Source organism: Takifugu flavidus, chromosome 19, assembly GCF_003711565.1.
Source record: "Takifugu flavidus isolate HTHZ2018 chromosome 19, ASM371156v2, whole genome shotgun sequence".
NCBI lineage: Eukaryota > Metazoa > Chordata > Actinopteri > Tetraodontiformes > Tetraodontidae > Takifugu > Takifugu flavidus.
The window spans coordinates 7,354,450-7,378,599 of NC_079538.1; the positions used below are offsets into that span (position 1 = coordinate 7,354,450).

At 50.2% G+C, this 24,150-nt stretch overlaps 1 protein-coding gene and 1 long non-coding RNA gene across 4 annotated transcripts in view; one reads left to right on the forward strand and one right to left on the reverse strand.

Annotated features, from left to right (window-relative positions):
• The window catches only part of sash1a (SAM and SH3 domain containing 1a), a 90,618-nt gene that overhangs the window by 20,917 nt on the left and 45,551 nt on the right, over nt 1-24,150 (forward strand). The window lies entirely within an intron of this gene.
• Nucleotides 4,952-6,836, reverse strand: LOC130515651 (uncharacterized). Its single transcript, XR_008947234.1, has 2 exons — nt 6,224-6,836; nt 4,952-5,949 (listed from the first exon to the last, which is right to left on the reverse strand). It is a non-coding gene; the product is annotated as an uncharacterized LOC130515651 (long non-coding RNA).

Here is a 24,150-nt window from a genome sequence, read left to right on the forward strand (position 1 = left end):
CCACGTTGGCGTGTTTCTGTGCTAATGTGACCTCTTGCAGATGCAGACGCATCAGTCTGGGCCGGTTATCAGCACCTACCTTCTGCTCACGGTCATAAATGTCACCACAGAGAGACATTCATCATCCTCTAGTGCCGGACTTAATGACTGAATTAAGCAGCGTGATCAGACAGAAAGGCCATCATTTTTTACATGAAGCTTTATTGTCCTGGACAAGCTGCCTGGCAATGTTCAGACGCACCGATCAGCGAGGTAGCGCTCGCTTATTGCCAAGAAAGACATCGTAGAGGATCGAGCTCTCCTTGCTGGAGTGCAGGCGGCTCTCTTTGCTGATTAATGGGCTCTATTAAACCGCGTCTGCTTGCAGGTGGAGGCGCAGGCAGAGCGGACAGGCGGTGTCCCGTCCTCCGCGTGATGGATGGGCCCAGAAATGGTCCTTACCGCCTGTATCATACAGCATCTGCAGATGTATTGACGTGCTATCACTGGGGGCGGGACTCTTTCAACAGTCGGGCAGAGCCAGGCGGCGGAGGACGTCCAATTTTGGAAATTCTCCTGAGGCGAAAGGCGACGACAGTGGCTGTTGCTAAACTGGAGCCGCGAACAAGCGTGTATATCAAACAAGTGACGGCTATTAACGGGGTGATGAGCGTCTCCGAATGAAGAGAAGTGGTGGAGGTAGCTAGCCGAGGTGTTATCGTACCAGCACTTTATCATCGTCCTCATTAGAGCGTGTCTCACGGTTAATTATTGATCAGCTATGCACAGATAAGTCACTCAGCAACGGCTCCGTGCTGAGCTTTGAGTCTTCTCCTGCTGAGAGCACACACACACACACACACACACACACACACACACACACACACACACCACACACACACACACACACACACACACACGCACGCACGCGCATGTGCTGATAAAAGCTGTTAATCATTATTAACTCTCACACCCGCGTCTGCTAGCCTCTGTGTTAATGTTTACATGCTCAGCGAGCGTCGGCGACTACCGTGCAGTTAACTCAAACACCAACCCCCCCGAGGCCGTGCGCTTTATTGCTCCACTAATGGTGGTAAATGTCAACGCCGTGCCAGGAGTTCTGGATATTTCATTAAATGTCCCGCGCCGCTTCTTTTGTCTGCTGAACATGAAACACGTGGCGGGCGCTGTCCCCCCCAACGCCTCCCCCTGGTGGCGACCTTGGCTGCTCATTAACCAAAGATCAGCAGACTGTTGTTTTCACAGGGCTGCAAATTTGGTTATTTTAGGGGGTGATTATGGTTTTTTCTCCATGTCGTTACAAGGACAAAGCGGCGTGGTATGCTTTTCTATACGTCCTCGCTAGAGCTCGCCATGCACGCCATCCTCCACACACGATACGGTGGATTTTGTCTAGTAGCATCATAGTTTGGTGTTGTAAAAGTTCTGTTTGGGTTCTACGTAACTCGTAGGATAAATCGTAGGATTTATCTGCTCTGGTCAGACTGAGGTTGCCAACAAGATGAAGATTTATTGCAGCATTTTGATGGGAAAAAAATACTTAACTTGCACTATGGGATCTTGCATGACATCATTTCCTTTGCCCGTCCCCGTGGAGATATTTGTGGTGTTTACGACCCCGGTGTTGTCCTGGGGGTCCAGGCTTTTTCACAGGGTGTTCAGGGCGAAGGAAGCTGGCCGATCACGTTGCTATTTTAATTTCAGCCCCTTTAATGCTGCATCAGCTGCTGTTCCATTGTTGTTTATCTCCAGTATCAGGACTTCCTGTATTAGGAGGTGCACACACCATCCCAGCAGGTCAGGAGCCCCCAGACCATTTCCACCCCCCCACCCCTCACATCCCGAAGTGGGACGTAAAGACGTTGGCATCAGGATTTAGAGAATGTTGCTTAACTTGATCCAAGGTTAAACGCGCTGTCATAGCAACAGCCATCCGCTGCGGGGTAACAGTGCAGCGTGGGGGGGGGGGGGGGGGGGACGGATCCTGTCTGGCTCCTTCTATTTTAAAGGATGTTGCTTTGTTTGTGCGGTGAAACGACCCGCGACCTGCACGGGGTGGCTTTAAAACGCTGTCGCCTCCTCCAGAGGAAACACGGCCAGCGCTCGCTCACCATGCCGGGATATAATTGAGTGTGCGCTCATTGATTTTCTTGTCTCTCCTCTCTTGCAGGTAAGTGGATGTGTTTTGCCAAGAGGGGTCCGGGGATTGTGTGTGTGTGGGTGTGTGTGTGGGGGGGGAGTGCAGACTCATTCAGAGGCATTTTTCAGCTCCTCTCATACCCAGAGATGAGGGAGGGAACAGCATAAATGTGTATTTCCTGATCTAAACACATTGTTGTCTGTTGGTTCAAGGTTTAACACCCGATACTGATTGTTTTTTATATCCTGGTGACTTTGAGTAATATAAAACTCGCTAACAATCATACTTTGTATTTAAAAATTGCCATTTTGTCGTGACCAAAGCGGCCTCTCTGCTCCCCTTCACATCTAAGACTGCAGTTGCATCTCCAGGAGCTCGAACACGCTCTCGCTCCTTCCGCTCTCATGGGATTAACCTCTGGCCTCCGCAAATGCTCTCAAACGCACCGAACTAGAGAGCCGAACAAAGCTAATGACGGCGCGGCCGACACCTCTCCTCCTCTGAGTGGCGCTGAGATAAAGTGGAGCGCCGAGCGGACGTGAAATAATTGTATAACACGCAGCCTGACAAAGCCAGGAGCGAGCCAAATAAGCCTTTTCCCTTTTTATTATGCAAAGCAGCTCTGGCTCCATCCAGCTCAGGGTGCATTGTGGGTAGCGGTTTGATCGCTCTCTGAGACGTGAGCTTTTGTCAGACGGGGTTCTTTCTTTGCCCCCGCAGCGGTGGGCATCTGAGCACCTGGAAAGGTAACGGCTCACTCTCACTGGGGGCTGATGTTGTGCACCCACCACAGAGAGTAATCAGATTACAGTTTCACACTCAACTCAGGCTGACGTGAGGGCTCCTGAATGAGGCCGTGCAGGCATCAGTGAAGTCTGAGGCTTTGGTTGAAGGCCTGAACAAACACCCCGGAACAAAGGCGACGCGGGGACGAGACGGTTGCCCCCCCCCCCCCACGGGGTGCTGTCCCCGGTGTCCATTTTTATTCCTCATGGTCCGGTCCGGTTCCTTCTGTAGATAAATGGGCTCTGCGGTGTGCTCATTATAGCCGTGACCTTCTTCAGATTGATTTCCTCTCCTGCTGTCACAGGTGTCATAAATACCGACGCGTTCGGGGAAACAATTAACCTTCATCCTCGTTGATTTGCATATTTTAATCAGCTCCATTGATTACAGACGATCTCATTAGCATCCGCTGAAAATGCCGGCCTGCCTCTGACAACAGAGGAGGATGCAGCACGTTTGTTTGTTGCTCCGGCGCACGGTCGCGGTTTGGTTCCGCTGCCTCATCAGTGATCCAGCAGAACCGGTTTCTGGTTACGGGGGGGGGGGGTGGGTGTCACCAGGAAGTCGAACCTGTGAAAACGAATAATCAGTCTGGTTTCCCTCCCATGGAGGCGGATTTGAATCACTCGTCAGTGAAGCGATCCTCTGTAATCCTGTTTACTGTAAACACGCACACACACGCACACACACACACACACGCACACACACACACACACTCACACGGGTCACATGTCCCATGTTGCGACGCACCACTATTCGCTAATCTCACAGATTGTTTTCTTCATCTTGGCTCGTTCGTTGTGTCACGTCTCCAGCACGTCGTTCATAAGCTGTCAGGGGGGACGGGGCGGGGGGGGGGGGGGGGGGGGGGGGGGGGTGTTTGACAGTGTCACAGAAGAGTGTGTGTCGAGAGTGTGTGTGATTATTGTCAGGCCTGAAACTTCAATGGCAGTTTTCAGGCTTCACATCTGTCACGAATGTTTTTTGACTGTCAACAACCCCCCAGTTTTACCAACATGTCAGAGATGCTTATTTTTGTCCACTTTGAAGACAGAAATCCACCCTGGACATGGACAGATCCTGTGGAGGGATCCTAAAACATGCTGTCCCTCTGGGAATGACTGGGCCGTTCTCTGACCCATTGTTGTGTCAGCCTTCGACTCTCAGATCGACCTGGAATTTAAACGGTTCGGCCCCTGACGAGACCCCAACCGTCCTCTCTGGGGGGGTTCTGGGGTGATCTCAAACCCCACGGTAGCTCCCAAACGGGTCATGAAAGGATCCGGTGGTTTAGCGGGTTTAGCGGTGGCGGGGAAGGGGGGTGCTGGATCTGCGTGCCTCGTTCCTCGTAGACTTGTGGTTCGTTCGCTCGTAAACTTTCTCCTCAGACGAGCTGTCAAAGAGGCTCGTCTTCTTTTCATCTGTTCGTAAAAGAGGTTTAGTTATTTGTCGCGCGGCGCTAAAAATAAGCGATAATCACCTGCGGTCGTGAAAACTCGAGACGATCGTGTGATGGGACTTCACTGAACTAGCATAAAGTCAGCATTTGCATATCTCCCACCTGTCCAAACTGACAAAACTGTCAGGATCAAACGAGGCCCTCAGAATGCAAATATTAAAACAGGGAAGGCCTGGAGGCCTTTTTTAGATGAAGAGGGCGACAGAATACGAGGTATTTGTCCCGCGACGGAAATCTTGGCGATAAACATCCTTTGTTATGGTGATGAGGCGGCACCGAGGGTGACAGCCATTGGCTGTGGCAGCTCCTCAGGAGCCAATGGCTTTTGTTATCGCCGTCTGGCAGCTGGAACGCTCATAAAGAAGTGGAAGCGTTCGAGAGGAAACCGATTTTTCTGCTGGACTCGTTGTGCCAGCCGGAGCCGAGGAGGAGAGATGTGGCTGTCTGTGAAATGGCCTCAGGAGCGCCGCTGAATTTCCTACGGAGAAAGGCTAACCGACACCTCATTCAGAACGGTTTCCAACAGTTATTTTTAGCTTAACGACTCAAACCTTGTGGCAAAAAAGTATCGTTTTGCTTCATTTACTTTATTTCCATTGACGCTGGTGGTGTTGGTAAACGCAGCTGCACCCGTTCATTCATCATTTTTATGCTAATCATATTAATTACAACAATAATTAAGCCGCTACAAACATTGCAGGAAGCTTTTGAGTCACTAATTGTTATTTTCCTGTTAACTAGTTGTCCAAATAAACAGACGTGAGCCCTCCGCTTCTTTGTGTGGCCACTGCGCACGTCGAAATGTGGATGTTCCGTTTCCATTTGTTGTCTGACTCTCTGAGTTGGGAACGTGCTTCCTGCTGAATGTTGTTGTTATCCTAGCGGGGCGAGCAATGTTGAAGGCTAGCATGGCTAATACTTCCTGGTAATCCAGGAGACACGGATGAGACGTGAGTGGCAGGTTGCGGTCCACTCGAGCCCTGATGGCCGATCCGTTTCCCCATCCCCACATGTGTTGTCCGTGTTCTGACCTTCAAGCTGAAGCTCCTTTCTTCCTCCTCAGGGTTTACAAGGTTGTTGGATAATCGATGACTTTGATCTACGAAGGATTTTCCATGAATTCTAGTTTTCCTCTTCCCACTTTTGAATCCATAGGAAGAAAATGTCCGATAGACCTCCGCCGCTCCCTGAAGTATAGCGGAGGAAGAGGAAGGAGCCACTGGCAACCAGATGGAGCGCCAACTGGAAGTGCTTCCTCGTGAGGAAGAACAGAAGTGACATTAGCCTTGACACATGACAATAGAAGTTCGTTGGAAATGTGGCTCCACCTCTGTTACCCAAAGGTCCCGATTAATGGGGGAAGGGGGAATCTTTTATCTTTTCCTCACTGGATGCAAGAACAAAGCACAAAACAAAAGCCCACCGGGGCAAATGGGGACAGTGATTTTGGTTCCTATGGACAAAACTGACCCGGCTCCTCTTCCGCTGCTCTCCGCTCTTCCCGCGGGTCCTTCGGGCGGACATGCGTAATCCTCCCTTTTACTCCCTCGCTGGACAAACGGCTCTACAATTCACACAAAGATGCTTTTAACACCTAAATGAATGCGAGACATCTCTTTACAAAGGGGATTTAGCCCAAATTTGGTAGAAAGACTGAGACTGGAGCCTAATCCCTCTGCAGCCCAGAGCTAAGCCTTATTGATGGATCCTCCTCTCCAGAGAGGTGGAGCCAATCAATAGGCAAACTGCATCATTGATCCCGACTGCTTTGAAGTCTCTCCAACACCCCCCAGACCCCCACTGTCACAGAAGCTCCACTGTCCCTCCCGATGCTTCACCTGGTTAATGGGCATCCGTGGTCCTGTTAGCTTGAATGTTGCGTCCGCCACTCCATTTTTTGACCGTTTTCCTGCCCACAGCCGGGAAAGACGCACGGTTCTATGAAAAGATCGGGTCTCTGAAACCGCAGCCATTTTCATCACGTAGCTGTTGAAGTGCCGTAAACACGATTACCCAAAGAATCCGTGGAAAAAGCGGGATGTCGGCGCGGCGTTTCCACCACAGTAACTGGTGCCAGATGTGCGGCTCTTGGAAGGCGTTCATCAATGACATCATCCTATTAGTACTGACAGACTCGGGAATCCCTCAGCCTCCCAAGACCACGGGTTATTACGTTTTCCTCCGCAGGACCCGACTCTTCACTTTTTTTCCAGAATCCCGGAAGTGCGAGAGTCAAATTCCTGCTTCCGGTTTTGACAGCTTAACAAATGCAAATCAATCCCTCCTTGTTTAGTTTCCCTAAAAGGACGATTTTTCTTCCTCCTCGCTCTGCCTCAAAGTGCTGACAGGAGCAGTTATCGCCACTCCTAATAACGCCGGCGTTTCCACCGGTGGGCACAGAGAAAAGGCTCCCGGAAGTCCTGTCAAATTCATTTATTTTACAACAGGGGAGGCACAATGGTTTTTTTTTTTATTCCAGCTGAGTTTCAGAATTCATTATTTAGTCGGTTTTGGAAAAGCTTTTACAAAACTGCCTGGAGCGGGCAGTTAAGGATACGCGGTCATCTGGGATGATGATTTGAGGATTGTAGCGCAGCCTTCAAGCCGGTTAAACAACCCGGAAATGCCCGTTTTGTTGAGTGGTTCCATTTAAAATTGAGGCTTTCTATTTGATTTGATTAGATGGACGAATGGGCTGCACTCGTATCATGAAAATCAGAGCGGGCTTCGGCCTAAACTAGGAAACGAGCGCTCAGTTTCATAAATCTGCGGGATCCTTTCTCCTCTGGACGCTCTGTTCAAGGAGGAATCGGACAGAAAAGCACCTTTGTGCTGCCGTGACTAATATCTTCCCCCGCCCTGATCCCCTTCATTAGAATACAATCGCTCCGTTCCATCGGGCTCTTTTAGCCACGATAAGTCTCCTGGTCTCCTCTGGGCAACGACACGAGCGCGAGGAAGTTTGGAAGGTTGAGCTTTTGTGTTTACATCGGGCAAAGAAACAAAGGATGTGAATCAGTTTCTTTATTTTGAGCCAGCAGAAGGACGCTGCCGGAGCCTTCTAATGGAAGCTGCTCTGGCCTTACCGGCGGTGACCTTTGACCCCAAACGTCTCTGGGCTTGTCCTGGATCGAGGCGGTGCCTTCCAGGTTCCTCCCAAGGTAACGAGCTGCGCTGCACCTGCTGGAACGAGCGCGGAGCTGGACATTAATATTCATGCGGGAGGCTGGATGACAGCAGGAATAAATGACCAGCAGGAGCAGGAGACCCCCCCCCCCACACACACACACACACACCTCCCTGGCACCTATTAAAGCGCACTGTTATTCCCTGACCTTAGTGACATTTCAGATGTAGATGTATTCTGCTTCCGTCCGCGGCGCGCGGCCCGCTCCTCGTATATTGATCGACCCAAAGTTCACGGGAATTCAATAAGCAAATGTCACAGGAAGAGGGAGAAATGATTACTTTTGAAAAGGAATCCGGCAACATTTGCATGTCCGTGCGGGCTGATGTGAGGAGAGCGCCGACCAGCAGAGCGGGGCCATCCGGGGGTTTGTGGAGCGTTGTTTCCCTTCAGACCAGCAACTCTTCTGCTAGCAAGCGCTCTCTCTGAAACCCTAAAACAGGACCCAGCTAGCTTCATCTACAATATTCCCTTAATTAGGGAGGAGAGCATCAGTTTGTGACCCTGTTATAGTGTTCAGTAATGATCTGTGTGAATGTAATGTTATGTAATGTTGGGAGAGACCTGAATAATGAATTGCCCTGAAATCCAAAGGGTCACTTATTCCATAAAGGAAAGCAGGCTTGAATAATGCGGAGGCCTCTCAAAGCGCTCCTTTTTAACCGTTCTTCACCCTCGGGGATTCAACTACCGTCCCCACGCAAACAAATGCGATGAGATGCGTCTGTCAGTCATCTGATAGCTCCACTGTTTCGCCTGGTTTCCGTCTCTTTTCTGCCCCAGATGAAGTCGTGCCTGTCGGCAGCCTTTCACCCCCCCCAAAGCAACAGTCCCTGGCTGGAGGCAGTTGTTTATTTTGAAGGAGGCGGTCGATGGCGCACATCGGCCGGCGAGGCTGTAATTACACTGGAATCAAAAATGGCAGCACTTGGAAACGGATCAACCGGTCAATAAGTCTGCGCGCGGCCGTCCGGCGTGAGGCCCCGCGTCCGCTCGCCGGTGATTTCCGCCTCCTCCTGTGCAATTAATGCTCTCCGAGAAGAAGGCAGCAATTGATTGTTGTGGTGTTAACTGAGACACAGTTGTCTTTAAAATCAATGTGGTGGTTGTCATGGCGATCGCTCGCGTTTCCTCGGCTGATAATTGTGGAATGTGGAGGCTTGGTTCGTCGTCGCTAATGTGGGAGAGGTGCCAGGCGGATGATGCTAACGTTACGGCCTGTGAACACTTATCGTAGGGTCTTTGTCTGGCAGATTAGCCTTTTTCTTTCATTCAAATGCAGCACAAATCTCATGAATAGTTGCAAAAACAACTCAAAACAGAGCGTGTAAATGTGCTGCCAAGGATCAGCTTCTTTAATCACCGACATTTGAAGAGGTCAGGTTGAATGAGCAGCTGGTTAGCGCCCGGGCTAGCGCTAACACAAAGACAGACATAGATTTACAGTAGCTAACTTCGTTGCTCTCCCAGGATCCAGCACCAATTAGTGCAGCTCTGCCAGGTCCTGTGTCTGTCCACAATGGAGGTAGTGATGTCACGGCGGAGTAATGGCCTTCTGCCTGTCTGTCTCTCCTCCTCCTCCTCCTCCTCCTCGTTGCTGAAGACCATTTCCAAGCATTTGGAGACGCTGACGTGACTCCCGTGCTGCCTCTTCCCAGCGTCCTCTTTCTGTCTGCCTTTCTTTTCAAGGGCCGACGTCTCTCCTCAAACACTCGCCGGTAATTGACGATGAAATCTGGAGACGATGCCGCTGCAGAAATCTAGTCTCACGGAACGTCGACTTTCAGACCCAAACGGATTTTCCAAAATAAACAATGTTAAATGAAAACTTTTTTCCCCCCGCAGTATTTCATGCATAAAAACGGCTTTTTAAAAAAATAAAACAACCCAATGAATATGCAGACTGAGCTGATCTGTGAGGAAACGTGAGGAAAACGGTCCTCTCGTAGCTTCTGTAACTTCCCGTAGCTTCTGTAGCTTCTTGTCGCTTCTGTAGCTTCTCGTAGCTTCTGTAGCTATCACGTTCCTTTCTTCCAGGCTGGACAAAGTGCTCTTCACCCGGTCGACCTTGTCTGTGTTCCTCTGCTGCTTAACCGCCACCAGCGTGTTGTTACAGGAGCACAGATGTCTGCTGTGAACGGCCGGAGGGCAGAGCGAGAGAGCCTTCTAAATGAAGAGACTTATTTATTTATTTGCTTCTATTCTCTGTCACTGCCCTGCTGCCTAAGAGTCGGACATGGCGGAGGCGGCGGCCCCCCCAGAGGGGGAAGTTGCTTTCAGGACGCGTGGCGGGTAAAAACAGCAGAGCGGAACATAAATATTCTTTCACACGTCTTGGGTCTGTCAGCGGCCCGGGCCCCCGAATACGCAGGAAACAAAGATTTTGGCGATGCAGACGCTGCAGCAGATGGTTCTGTCACCTGGACGCCGCGTACCAAGATAGATGACCACCTGCGCCGGCTCACCACGGAGCGCCGGTTTTGCTGTGGATGCGGCGAGATTGGCTAAGGTTGCTAAAGCGATCACCGAGCCAAAGCTAGCGAGGCTGTTGATTAAGCCGCCGCGCACGGACGCAGATTCTTAATTGTAAAAAGCGGCACCAAACCGGTGCGGAACCTTCCAGAAGCCTCAGTGATTTCCAGCCTTTTAAACGCGGCTCAAAAGTTCAGTTTTTTGCGCTTTTTCCTCCCTCCCAGACGTCGACGACAGTGGTGAGAAAAGCGGTCGATAGTTTTTAACTGGAGCCCTGAAATAACAACCTCCCCGCAGCTAAAGGCGCGCCCAGACGTCATTAGTGGCACCAAAACGGGCGCACGGCTGCAACATCTTATTACGTGCACTTGTTTGAGCTTGATCACTGAGTCACCAGAGGCTGGAACTGAAGGAGCGCTTCCCTCATGAAATAACCACGAGGTCGCCCTCGCCGCTGTCAATGCTTCGGAACATTTGGACAGCTCTGGGAGCAGAGAGGAGCCCCGGGAAGTGCTTTTCCTGACTGGGATGTTCATCGGCGTTCGTTCGCTCCTGGTTGGTTGATCGGGACGGCGATCTGTGCACGGAGATCCGGTTACCTGCGAGGCAGCAGAAACCCACTTAAAGTGCTCCGACCAGGGAAACTGTAGCTGCTTTATCCTGTTCTCCGTCTAACCTCCCTATATTCTGTCTTTAGTGGGGTGGGGGTCCTCAGAGGGCCGCCATCCATCGCCCTCCATTATCTTTCTCTGGCTGTGGTCGGCTGAGCACCACCAGCCTGTGGAGCATGCTGGGACTCGGGGTTAGCAGGGTTCTCTTGCCCACAGCTCCCTGGCAGGGATGGTGGTGCACCCCCCCCACCCCCAGCCCCAGCCCCACCCCCAGCCCCAGCCCCAGCCCCACCCCCAACCACCGATGCTGTAAAATCCCTCTTTTCCAGATTAATTATAACCAAGGTATCGGGTTCCCTTCAGTCCACCTGACTTGTTTTGCCAAAGCCACGCGCGCTCCTCAGGTCCAAACACCTCCCTCGCCTTCGCCGGTTCTGAGCCGTGAATCTAGGCCGCATGGATGCCAAACACCGAGCCGTCGCCGCCGTTTGATTGGGCCTCGTTGTAATTACAGCACAGCCAAAATAATTTAGAGAAGCCCCGGAGGGAGCGAGGGCACTCCTGGGAATGGAAGGCTGCACGCTGGAAGGAATGCGTGATTAATCCTGTTAAAAAAGCCGCCGGAATGCTCCTCCTTGGTCCTGATCCAGGTCTGGATCAAAGAACCCGTCAGCAGGGAGAAAAAAGAAGTGTGCTGGTCCCTTTGATGTGAATAATCAGTTAACATAGGCGATGCACGTCAAAAGTGATCCCCATAAATCAGGATCTAGGATTCCAGAAGACGCTGAACAACAGCTCGGTCTGTGCGGATCCTTTATGAGCGAGTTCCTCCTGCAGCTTCTCAGATCCATTTCAGGAGCCTGGGAAGTTTTGGAATCGTGATTTATTCCACATTTGTAATGCCGGGCTATTGTTCGTGAACAAAGTCACATCTGCGGGGTCAAAAGGGCGAGCATGGAAACTCTGGTGAAACACGGCCAACGTTGCTTCCTTCTTCCTGTTTTCACCTGCGGCTTAGGTGAATCACATGACCATGAGCCGGCCCAGAAGCCCCAAAGCTGCGTTCAGACGTGAGTTCATCCATCAGCTGGGTCTCCGCTGCCCTGGACTGTTGATTGATTGATTTTTGCTGGTCCGGTTGCTGCGTATTCATCCGCCGAGCGCGTGCTGGCACACAAACATCAGAGGTGTCACATAAATCAAGCGTCTGTGTGTAATTGGCCTCCTAATGGAATGAGATCGGATCGATTTATGGAACTAAGTGGACGTCTCATTTCAGACTCGGATAATAGAGTTTTAATGACTCCCTTCATCGTGGGGTTTTTTTTTCCTCTTTTTTTGTATCGTTCCAGCCGTGTGACTACAGAACTCGGAGCCCACTGGTGCAGAAACGCGCTGCGTGTTGGGATTAGTTCCGATACTTCCTGTTGTTTGGCCACATTTAGGCCTGTTAAGTTAAAGAAAACTGCTGTCGCGCCATAAAGGATGCTTTCACCCAACACATACGGTAAATTTCCTACTGGGAAAGTAAAAAAAATCCAAATTTAAAGCCACACTACGGTCCGCGTGCCTCACTCGACTGTCTAAATCTTTCCAAATGAAACATTCCTCGGCACTAAGTGAGTTTTCCCGAGCTTGTGGTTGATGTGGACACGTGTTGACGGCTGTTAAACACGACCGCACCTCGTTCCGTCGCCCCCCCGGTTTGATGCTCCGCGTCCTCAGCGCTGACAGTCAAATAGATCCAACGCGGTGCGACTGTCTGTGGGGGTGATGGATGGCAACTTTCCCAGCTTGTTCCAGTAAGAGTTGAAAGAAAACGCCGGCTTCCAACAGCAGCGGGGTTGAACCGCGGCGACGGCTTTGACGTTAGCAGAGCCGATACCGCCGCCGTGTCCGATGCTAGCCGCTCCGTTCCACTGATCTAGCGAAATGACACCGCTAGTCGCCCTCGGCCACGTTGCTTTGATGCCATTTAAACGAGACAAAGATCTTTTCCATGTGCTTTTATTTTGGAATACTCGTTCCGCTTTGAAGTCTTGGTCGACGGCGGCCTTGAATCCGAATGCAGCGGCAGCGTTTCCACCTCTCCTCCGTCACGCCGACGCACAGCTGTTGTAATAAATCCCCCGTGTCGGTACATGTCGTAGAGGTGCGCGGATCACCAAAGCGGCAGGTTTTCCTTTGATGTGTCGGCGAACATGACGAGCCTTGTCTGCTTTCGCCTCGGCTGCCAGCTGATCTCCATTCCAGAGCCTCTTTCTGGGAAGAAAATTTGTAATCATCCGTAAATTGCCATTAAAGCAAGTGGCGAGCGATGAGAGGAGGGATTACAGATTGTTTTGCAGAAACCAGGTATGAAAGCGCTTAACGAAGACGTAACCTTGGGATACATGTAGTCTTTGCTTTGGATGTGAAGGACAAAAAAAGCTTTTAGAGCTTTAATAGGATTTCATAGAGAGGGGCTAACACACGCTACCTCGTGTTTAATTTACAAACACTTGCTAACATCGGCGCCCCCACGCGCCGCGTCTCAGCGCGCCCACAACATTCTGCGTCTGTCAGGACGGGGCGAGCGTGAGCCGATGATGGATGTTTAGATATTTCCACGGAGAGCTGCGTGCGTGTGCACGTGCGCGTCTTGCTGCAGAGGTTTTGCCTCAGGTGTCGTCTCTGTCCTCGGGGGTAATTGTCAGAGGCAGCTAGCATGAAGAAGCCGTGTTCCAATGACAAGTGTACGCTGGCGGTTGCGTTGGAGAGCGCCGGCGCTCGAGAGGGAACGCTTTCGTCGCCAGGTGACGACGGAAGAGTCGTACTGAACAGGCTTGACTGAGCCTGTTGGCTCATATCTTCATCAGAACATGGAGCCCATAACAAAGAAATCCTGCTACCTCCATTAAAATCCCATAAACGTCCCAGCTAGCATCATCCTGGCGGAGCTATATGGGCATTTTCAAGCTCTGTTTGGGTTCCTACTTTCCCTTCTGCGGTGTGAAGGTCATCCCAATGACAGCGTCCCCCTCCATTGGCATTCCTCTTAGGCCAGTGCAGCCCCCCTCGCCCCCCCCAGCTATCGCCCTCCTGTTGCCAGCCGGCAGCTAGCGCGACCCCGGGCGAGGCCGTGGTTGCATCCCGTTTAAGCGCTGCCCCCTCCCCACCTTACACAGACAACGCCTCTGCCGGCGCCGCCATATGTTTTGCCACCGACTGTCATACACGGGGGGCAAGGGTGAGCTATACCCAGCGGTATTCTCCGGGTGCAGGCAACGCGCCCCACCCCGTCAGGCAGTAGCACGTGCTGTGACACATTTCCTGCTGTTGCCTTTTATTTTGACAGTGAAGGTAGTTAACAGTGGAAATCCAGAATCATCCGTTTCACGCTAGCATCTTTTTCTGCGTAATCCATCGGAATGTGTGCGGAGCAGATTATTTTAAAAACCTGCGTTTTCTCGTAGATCACCGTAATCACGCTCTAATCCAGCGATTTTACAAGCTGACACAGTTGGAAGTGACAGAGGGAGGCAGAAGATACGCAGCTAATGTTTCCGCCGAGTTAACCCCTCGCGGTTCCATGGCTTCCTGCTTCCTGTCGTCGGGAGAAAATAGGACACTGCAGCGGGGGCCTGTGGAGAGAAAACACAGGGGCTGAGGGACGACCTGGGGGAAGGTCTCCGGCGCTATTGTTGACTCGGCGTTAACAAACACCCTTTTTTTGGGTCCATGACTTCAAGCATTGTGAGGGTTGAGGGATGTCCCTCAGCTTTGCACAACCTCCGTGTGGCTGTTTACTTTTGTTTCGTAGCCTTTTTATGACATCGGCCTCTTCTTTATCCCATAATGGACAAAAGCGGCAACATTTCGACAGCACTTCAGGTGACTCTTTGCGCACCATTCGCCTCTGAAATGGAGACAGCTGTGCCCTCCAGGGCATCTGGAGAGGACATAACAGCCCACACATCTGTCCCCCTCACTCCACACAAGGCCTTCAGGAAACTAGCCGCCATGCATTTAAATAGGTATATTATTATAATGGCCTGTGGAGTGGGGGCGGGGCCTGTGTTGCCTGTGGAGTGGGAGCGGGGCCTCGGCCTCTGAGTCCCGACGACCCCGGACAGTTGACCCCGTGACTCTATCTCGACGTTCACGGCAGACATTTTATTACCCGTCAGTCTGTGCCCCGAGGGCATCCGTGCCAGTGGAAAGTGTAGCGTTGGGATGTGAGCGATGTCACGGCGGTGGCGGGCTGATTGGTCGCCGTTCGGTTGTGAGGGGAAGGAAAAAAAGGGCGTCAGATTAGTCGTGATGGAGCAGGTCAGACTGCTTCTGTGATGAGGAATTTCCAGAGAGTTAAAGTTGATGTATTGTTGGTGAGTCTCATTAACTGTGAGTAGGGCGTGATGGAGCTAAGCCAAACACGCCATCTGTTAGCCGCACAGATGCAGAACATTACCGCTCCCGCGGAGGAAGGTGGAAATTGAGCCCTTAAATATTGTTTCTGTAGAATATTAATCATCAGCCCTTTTGTTTGTCGTCCTCTAAGCCCATAATTCGGTGTACCGACAGTGACATTTCCCTTACTTAATAATCGTCTTAATTTTAGCCGCCGCTTTAGTCTTACGTGATCGTATCTGGGGGCCATTTTTATGGAAAAGAAAAGACATCTTGTCTGGCTTTTGACTCACTGGCAAAACTTTGCTTTCAATATTTCAGAAACTGTTATTAATCGGCTCAGAGTAAACCTCATTGTTCCAGTCGGCCGTGTGTGTGTGTGTGTGTGTGTGTGTGTGTGTGATTGGACGGGGAGCAGTAATTTAGCACGTTATTAAAATGAAGGTCGTATTTCCTGAGCTGATCAGCCTCGCAGGACAGCTGCCGTAAAGTAGGAACGAGAGGGTTTTCTTGAAACGAAGCGACCCGCGCTAACGGCAGGTTAGCTGCAACTCAGCAGACGCGGCTAGCTGCAGTGGTGATCGATAAGAGTTGTGATTGATCAAAGTTCCTTCTTCACCTGTGATTCTGCTGCGGCTGAACTCAAAGTGCAGCTTTTAGCCACGACCGGCTGCACGTCTGACTGCAGAGCAATTAGCACAGTTCACTTAAATCAATTATCAATCCCAGGCTTCGTTAGCTGCTTATACATCACAGCAAACACCATTACTAATTCAGCACAGCGCTAATTCTCGATGCTTTGGTAGCGATTGGCTAATTAGTCTTAATGATATAAAGGCGAGTGTTGGGGTGTTGTAAAGGTGCTAATTGTGATTTTCTCTCTCTTCCATGTGGCTCCTCTGCCTGTGATAACTCCTCTCCTGCCTTCAGGTAAGACAAAAAATGCTCCTCGTGTCTTTCCCAGCTTGTTGTGAGGCTCCATTGTTTTCTCTCACTTCTTTGTGGGTCTCCGACGACGCTTCCCACTCAGTTTTATCTCAGTTTTTTGGCCTGTAGGAGCTCCGAAAAACACAGTGCAGCAAATCCAGTGGAATACAGTCAGAGAAAGACACGGCAGCAAACAGAAAAAAGCCAAGCTAGCATCAAGGTCACCTCATCAGAGAATGGGGATGGGAGGAGTGTGTGCCAGACAAGATAACACACAAGAGCGGCGGCACGTAATTGAGATATCAATCAAGGAGGTTATTTCAGGGGTAATTGCTGAGGTCCTTTGGTTTGTGTTTGTGTGTGTGAGGGAGAGCGAATGTGGAAAAATGGCAAATCTACTGTGGAATTTGTCATTTCTAACAGGAGAACAGCGCCGCCGCCGCCTCCCCGTGACGCTCAAGGGCTGATAAAAACTAGCGCTTCTGTGGGGTTTTGGAAAACTGGGATGCATTAAATTAGCCGAGACTTCAATCCAAGTGCACTCAGGACATTTGTTTCATCACGGATAGTTTGGGGGCTTTTTCTTATGAAATGCGTAGTTAATTTAGAGGCTCATATTTTGTTTGGCTGCTTGTGCTTCGTGCCCGCGGCTGCTGTTTTTATCCCAGTTGGTACCTCCGTCATTTAGAAATGGAACTCTTGAGTAATACTCCCACATTTAACTGTATGTTTATGCATGTGGAGTGTCTCACTTTATTAAATGCCAGTCTGATATTATCCATGAATGGACGGCAGTCTGAGACTTGGGAGAGGAGTCGGGCTTTGTTTTAAGGGCAACATGGCGCTCATGAATATTCCATTTCCTCATGAGATTACTTCCTGTAATAACACAGCTCTGCTCCCCAAGGACATACTAATACACACGGCATACACTCAGCCCCAGGACACACACATACACTGATACACACACATTCCTGCATACACATGAAGGCAAATCCAGGTAGATTATTTATATATTTACACCACAATGTTCATTTTTAATTTGCATTTTTTTCCCTGCCGTACCGCTCTGGGTACACACTCCCCGCATGGTTAAGCCAAAGAATAATCTATTAACGGAGGTGGGGAATGAGAATAATGGCTCCGAGTAACGCGGGGAAGAAGGTTTTTTCTTTCTTTCTTTACAGAAGTTGAGAATATTAACAACTTCTAAATTGTACCATTCATATATTTTTCATTCATCTCTACAGATTATCAGGATTAATGTCAAATGAAATCGTGATTGTCAAAAAGTGTCAGATGACGTTGTCTCGTAGCTCCAGCCTCCAAATTCTCACCACCAGCTATAAGATCTGCTCTTAAATGCTCTTGTCATTCATATGCCAGGACAGTAGGGGGCACTGTAGCCTCTCTACCGCAGTAAATATGGCCCAAACCCTGACTTGTGTGCAGGTGAACGGTGAAACTGGTGACTGATTCCTGTTGTTTAAAGCCAAAGAACAACAAAAATGTGGTAAAATGCTTGTTTTCATGTCAACCCAGCACAACGTTACCCCTGACCAGCACCTGCGGTCTTACCCGATGAGTTCAAAATGAAGAAAAGTGATATTTGGAAGGAGCGGAGCTGGTTTCCCCCCTCTTTGTTTATCGATCCTCACCCCCCCCCCACCCCCACCCTGCCATCTTCCTGCAGTAATTCTCTGCTTCACTGCCCTGACAACCATTCCTCTTCCGCTGATTAAGAAAACAGACATGCCACACTCATAACACGAGCCCCCCCACGTCCTCGCCGACTGGCACGCCGAGCGCCCAATTACAGGCCTCCGCCACACCGTTATTCAGATTATGCACCAATCACAGCGCACAGAGAGCCATTAATGAGAGCTCCAGCCAAGCTTGAAGTGCACGTTAGCACGGCGGTCGCGGGCGGCGATGTGGCGAAAGCGGAGGATGTTTGAGCGTGTTGTCGACAGGCCCGAGATGAGGCTGACAAATGAGCAGCGCTGGATTCTCACCAGGCTGATGCGTGCGCTCGCCACCGAAGTGTGTCTGATTGAATCAGGATTAAAGGAACCTTTGAATGTGTGTTTTTATTCATTTAAAGCTCCTTCAGCTCCCGGGGGCTTATCGACCAGCAGAAGATGGATTCATCTATAAATAGATCAGTGACCTTAAATTAGTTTGCCTTTTTTAGTATTTATTTCCCCTTCATGGGCCGGTTCTGTTTGGAGTTATTCCCTCGTTTCTAACTGGGCATCAGAGTTTTGTGGTCTTTTACTTATTTGTTGTTCTTAGTTTGGACATGAAGGTTCCTCTCAGAGGAACTTGTGTATTTCAGGCTGAGCCTGAACAAAACGCTCTGATGGTGACATGAAAAGCCGTCTGGTGCTTTGAACGCCGGCCGTCTGAGGAGCGTTTCACCGGAGCAGCGGCACAGAACAACGGGAAAGAACCCAAAACCACAAAACAACCGCCACCTTCATATTTATCCCCAACGGTCGGTGTCAGAAGGTCCGGAGCCGAATAGCAGCGCGGGGGCGACCCAGAGTCTGATCAGCCTGTTTTTTCACTTCTCTGTTGCTGAGAGATGAAAGGGACGACAGAGATGGAGGGATGAAGACACGGAGGGTAAGAAGGAGAGATCAGATAGTCGTCATTATGTAGCTCCAGTCCTCCCAGTGCCAGAGCAGATCAATACAGTGTACCCAGCATGTCTCCACAGTGGAGCTGGCTACACACAGCCTCTCATTACAGACCTCGTTACCACACACACACACACACACACACACACACACATACGGGTTTTCCCTTTAAACCCGAGCGTCATCTGCACTTTGTTTGTGTCGGCCAACATTTTCAGTAATTTTGTTCAGGCTCATTAGTTCTGCTTTCACCACGGCCGGCTGAGTCACAATCACTGACCTTTGCTGCTGCCAGACCCGCGTCCATGGTTACGGCCGGCTGCACTGACTGCTGGGATGTGCGCGTTCTTCATTAGACTATGTTCCTACGTGTCAGACCTGCACCCGCACGCACGCGCGCGCACTTTTCTGATCGTTCCAAATCCCAATCTCAACCAAAACGAGGTCGTAATATTTACTCTGCTAACGAGTTTCTATTTTTGAATAATTACCATAGAGTTGGTGGGAATTAGGTCTGGATATAATCCCTCATGCCTCTGGGGAGTTGGAACCTATTGTGAGTCTTTACCGTGCACGTGTCTGATTGGCTCCTCTGTGTTTGGGAATATTAGTAAACGACGCTGTAACGCTAAACGTCATCTTTATTCTCCGAGCCTTCAAAATCCGGGACAATTGTACATTCCCAGAAACTCCAGCTGCGCATATTTGCGTATTTTGTCACTTCCTCACATTAGGGGGGAAAAAACCCAGCACAGATGTTCCGCCACATTTTATAGCTAGCTGCCCCAGGAGAGAGGGGAGCCACCTGCTGGAGGGACGCCGCTGCTGGTGCCCCGGCGACCTTGGATGTTTATAGAAGCATCCATCTGCTTCCAGTCCGCTCTCATCCTGCTGTGGTACATTAAAATCTACACAACAGGAGTTAGACCGCGCAGGGATCTGCTGATTAGCACCATTATCTTTCACCAGTAGAGAGTAATAAAGTATTTGTTCATCTCGTAATCACCCTTATAGAGTCTGTGTGTGTGTGTGTGTGTGTGTGTGTGTATGTGAGTTCGCTACATAAAGAATGCTAAAGTCTATGAACCCCTACTGTGTTAGCCTCCTTTAAACAGGAAGTACGTCCGACTGGGAAACCATGCTTACCACACCTTGGCCCCCTGCAGACCTACACACACACACACAACACACACACACACACGGGTTTTCCCTTTAAACCCGAGCGTCATCTGCACTTTGTTTGTGTCGGCCAACATTTTCAGTAATTTTGTTCAGGCTCATTAGTTCTGCTTTCACCACGGCCGGCTGAGTCACAATCACTGACCTTTGCTGCTGCCAGACCCGCGTCCATGGTTACGGCCGGCTGCACTGACTGCTGGGATGTGCGCGCTCTTCATTAGACTATGCTCCTATGTGTCAGACCTGCACCCGCACGCACGCGCGCGCACTTTTCTGATCGTTCCAAATCCCAATCTCAACCAAAACGAGGTCGTAATATTTACTCTGCTAACGAGTTTCTATTTTTGAATAATTACCATAGAGTTGGTGGTATTTGAGGTGGGAATTAGGTCTGGATATAATCCCTCATGCCTCTGGGGAGTTGGAACCTATTGTGAGTCTTTACCGTGCACGTGTCTGATTGGCTCCTCTGTGTTTGGGAATATTAGTAAACGACGCTGTAACGCTAAACGTCATCTTTATTCTCCGAGCCTTCAAAATCCGGGACAATTGTACATTCCCAGAAACTCCAGCTGCGCATATTTGCGTATTTTGTCACTTCCTCACATTAGGGGGGAAAAAACCCAGCACAGATGTTCCGCCACATTTTATAGCTAGCTGCCCCAGGAGAGAGGGGAGCCACCTGCTGGAGGGACGCCGCTGCTGGTGCCCCGGCGACCTTGGATGTTTATAGAAGCATCCATCTGCTTCCAGTCCGCTCTCATCCTGCTGTGGTACATTAAAATCTACACAACAGGAGTTAGACCGCGCAGGGATCTGCTGATTAGCACCATTATCTTTCACCAGTCGAGAGTAATAAAGTATTTGTTCATCTCGTAATCACCCTTATAGAGTCTGCGTGCGTGCGTGCGTGCGTGCGTGTGAGTTCGCTACATAAAGAATGCTAAAGTCTATGAACCCCTACTGTGTTAGCCTTCTTTAAACAGGAAGTACGTCCGACTGGGAAACCACGCTTACCACACCTTGGCCCCCTGCAGACCTACACACACACACACACACACACACACACACACAACACACACACACACAGGTATACCATTCGAAGGCTAATTGTGCGCTGCAGCAGAAGGACCAGTAGTTGCTAGTTTCTTTTAAGTTTTGCTTGTGTTTTTCATGGTGACACTGATCCGAGCTGCTACCAGTGACATTAAAAATGCATGTATCCCAGCCTTTCATCCGGGCGCCGAGCTGTTTTGTGTAAGAAGACCCGGGGATATTTTATACCCGGAGCCCACCAATTTTTTTTTAATCTTCATTCCTTAATTAAGAAGGACAATGAAGTCTACGAGAACGGGAGCTAATCTTTATTAAATGGAATTTCTGGGCCAGCGGGTTGCTTCAGGGCTGGTTACGAAACATCCTGGCAGCCCAACACCACAAACCCCCAGCTCTCTCGTCCATTTATTCTCTGCAATTAACCTTGAGAAAATGCAGGAAAAGACCACACTGAAATAACGCAGGCCATTACGCCAACAAGCGGGGTTACGGCGCCTAATAATCATTTCAGGGGCCTCACCTGCTGCGCCTCATTCTTATGTCGTGGCTCCTGGCTCATGGCTGATGGCGCTCCATTGTTCACCAGGTCCTTTCTCTGCACCTCCAGTCTGACCATTATCATCTATCTTCTCTGCTCTGAATCCACCCTGACTCAATAAGAAAAGGCTGATTTCTCTGCTCAGGACTGGTGAGGACCACAGGTTGGGCCCGTGTCTCCTGCTCCATTATCCCTCTCTCAGTAATTAAGGGCGCCCAAGTGGAACTGAGGTGAGAAAGAGAAAGATAGGTGCCCATATTTCACAGCCGGCCTCGTGCTTCAGACCTTGCTCCTGTGTTCTGGGAGCACTGGAGCCTGACTGTGGCCGTAAACGCGGATGATCCTCCATCTTTCCATCTTCTCACAGCACGGTCTGTAATTCCACTGTGTGTTTACACATCTATTCCCATTTTCCTCTGCGGGTCAGAGATGTTTATACTTGTGAAACACTGGAATTAAACACTTGTCTCCGTCTGCGGTACTCCGGCGACCATGATTACAACCACGGTAACGGGGGTCCGTGACCCGGTGACTGAGGTTCAGTGTGTGTGTGTGACATGATATATGAGGACTCGGAGCGCTTCAAGGGCAGCTGTCACCGAGCAGCCTTGGTTATCAGCGAGGTGTCGAGTATTGATCGGGCTTCAATGGGGATCGCGTTACATTCATAAATATTCATTGATTACACATCCCCGGGTTGATATCCCTCAATTTGGCTCTGATTTTGAAAAATGTGAGTCCATCAGCAGCTCATTAAAAAGATATTTATTTATTTTTATTTATTTCTTTATTTATCCAGCAACCACGATGCCCCGGAGCGCCCTGCAAAGAAATGTTGCAGAATCGGCTAATATCAACTGAGCCAAGCGTCACAGGCTCTCGTTGAGCTTCTGCAAACCTTTAAAACGGGGGATCTTTCACCCATCGGTTGGGTTTGCAGGAACCGTCAGGAACCAGAATGGCAGGGAGCCCAGATCGGACCCCAAAACCATCGTCTGTGAGTTCCAGCACAGAGTAAACCGCCGTCCTCTAGGCACGCTGCTCTTTGCTAATGTGCAGTCTGCCCGCTGCAGATACAACACATCATTAACTGCGGGCTGCACTCCGTTATTTAAGACCCCCCCCCCCCTCTGTGAACTCAATGAAAAGGCCTTGAGGATATAGGTTGTCAGGGCTACAACCGCCACTAATACTATGAGAGTTTTACAAGCAAAGTCAGGGCTGCTTCTAAGCTGAACTGCACCTGAACCCTCCACCTCTGTGCCGCATCCCTGTCTCGGCTCTTTGAGGTTTTCGCGCCTGCTCCGGCAGCTGTCGGGAGCCGAATCCCTTTCAAATCCCGTTCCCCCCGGTGGGTGTACATAATATGATTTGCGACGGCGAAGGCAGCAGTCGGCCGACGTGAGAATTGAATTTTTGAACTTTTGTTTTTGCCGCGGCACGAACACTTCATCAGATAAACCAGCGTGTGTCCTCCGTTCTGCCGAAGAGGAACTGAATTACTCATTTGAAACAGAGGCGAGCGAAGATTAGGACTGATTCAGTAACTGGTGGAGGGGCTGGCGCGGCACGCCAAGACACGTTTATCTAATCCACGCCAGATTTGGTGCTCGTCCTCTATGCTGAGCCAAAAGCGCCTGCTATTAATTCAATAGCGTCTATAAATTAGCAAAGCCAAGTCTGCAGCAGTATCACATCGAGGTTTAAAGACGGGCAGGCCCTTGTTGAAAAAACCACCTTATCTTTTGGTGGTTAGACGGGGGACTGGAGCTTGGAGGGCTGCAGTATTGACAGGCTGAAGAGACACAAGCTGGTTGGAAGAAGAAAACTGACAGCACTGACCTGAACTGGTTCAATTTCCGGTTACTCCCTGAATTTAATGGATTTGTTTCTCTACAAATGTGTCTTTAGGTGGGTTTTCTTCATCATGTCATTGCTGTAGACAAGGCTCTTCAATACCCACCAAGCCCAGAGGCATTAAAATGTTGAAGAAATGAGTTTCCCGGAGCTTGACGGGACAGGACGGTGTGGAATCAGCCTTGAGGGATCCTTGAATGAAAGCAGCGGCAGAGGGCTTGATCTGTCTTTATGCCCCTGTAATTACGCGGGGCTGGCTGGGCTCCAATCCCCTGAGAACTTATAGGGAACGCGCGCATCAGGACAAGTCAGGCTGACGGTTGCTCAACGGTGCCCCGACGAAACACCATCAGGGGAGGGAAGGAGGGAGAAGGGCCACGGGCAGGAGGATCGGACATTTCAGGGCTCTATCGTGGATGTCAACAAGCTGCAGGGTGATGATCAAGTCTGCGAGTTTCTGGGGTACAAAAAGGTCCAGTTCTTCTGGAACAATGGAGAAGACGTCCCAGTGAGGTGCTGCACAGCAGGAGCCCAGCTGGGTCTGCTACAGCTGTTGGAACAGTCGGCGTCATCACTCAGTGTGTTCTGCCTGTATTCACACCGTTAATATGTAATTTTCCTGTATATGGGTCATGCTCATTCATGCATTCACCTCCACATCAATCCTCCTCCTCCTGACTCTTGAAGTTCCTCGCTCATCTTTCATTGGCATGCATTCCAGGGGAAAGTCAATAGCCGAGGGAATGGGAATACCTCACACGGAGACTTTTATGTAGCAGAAAACTGTGATTCACACGACTCGGCCCTCCCAGAATGAGTCGTGTAACCTCCAGGCGATGTCAAGGTGAAGGAAACGTGTCAGTGGCTCCCTGCTGAGCTATTCCTCCCTCCACTTAATGACTCCGGA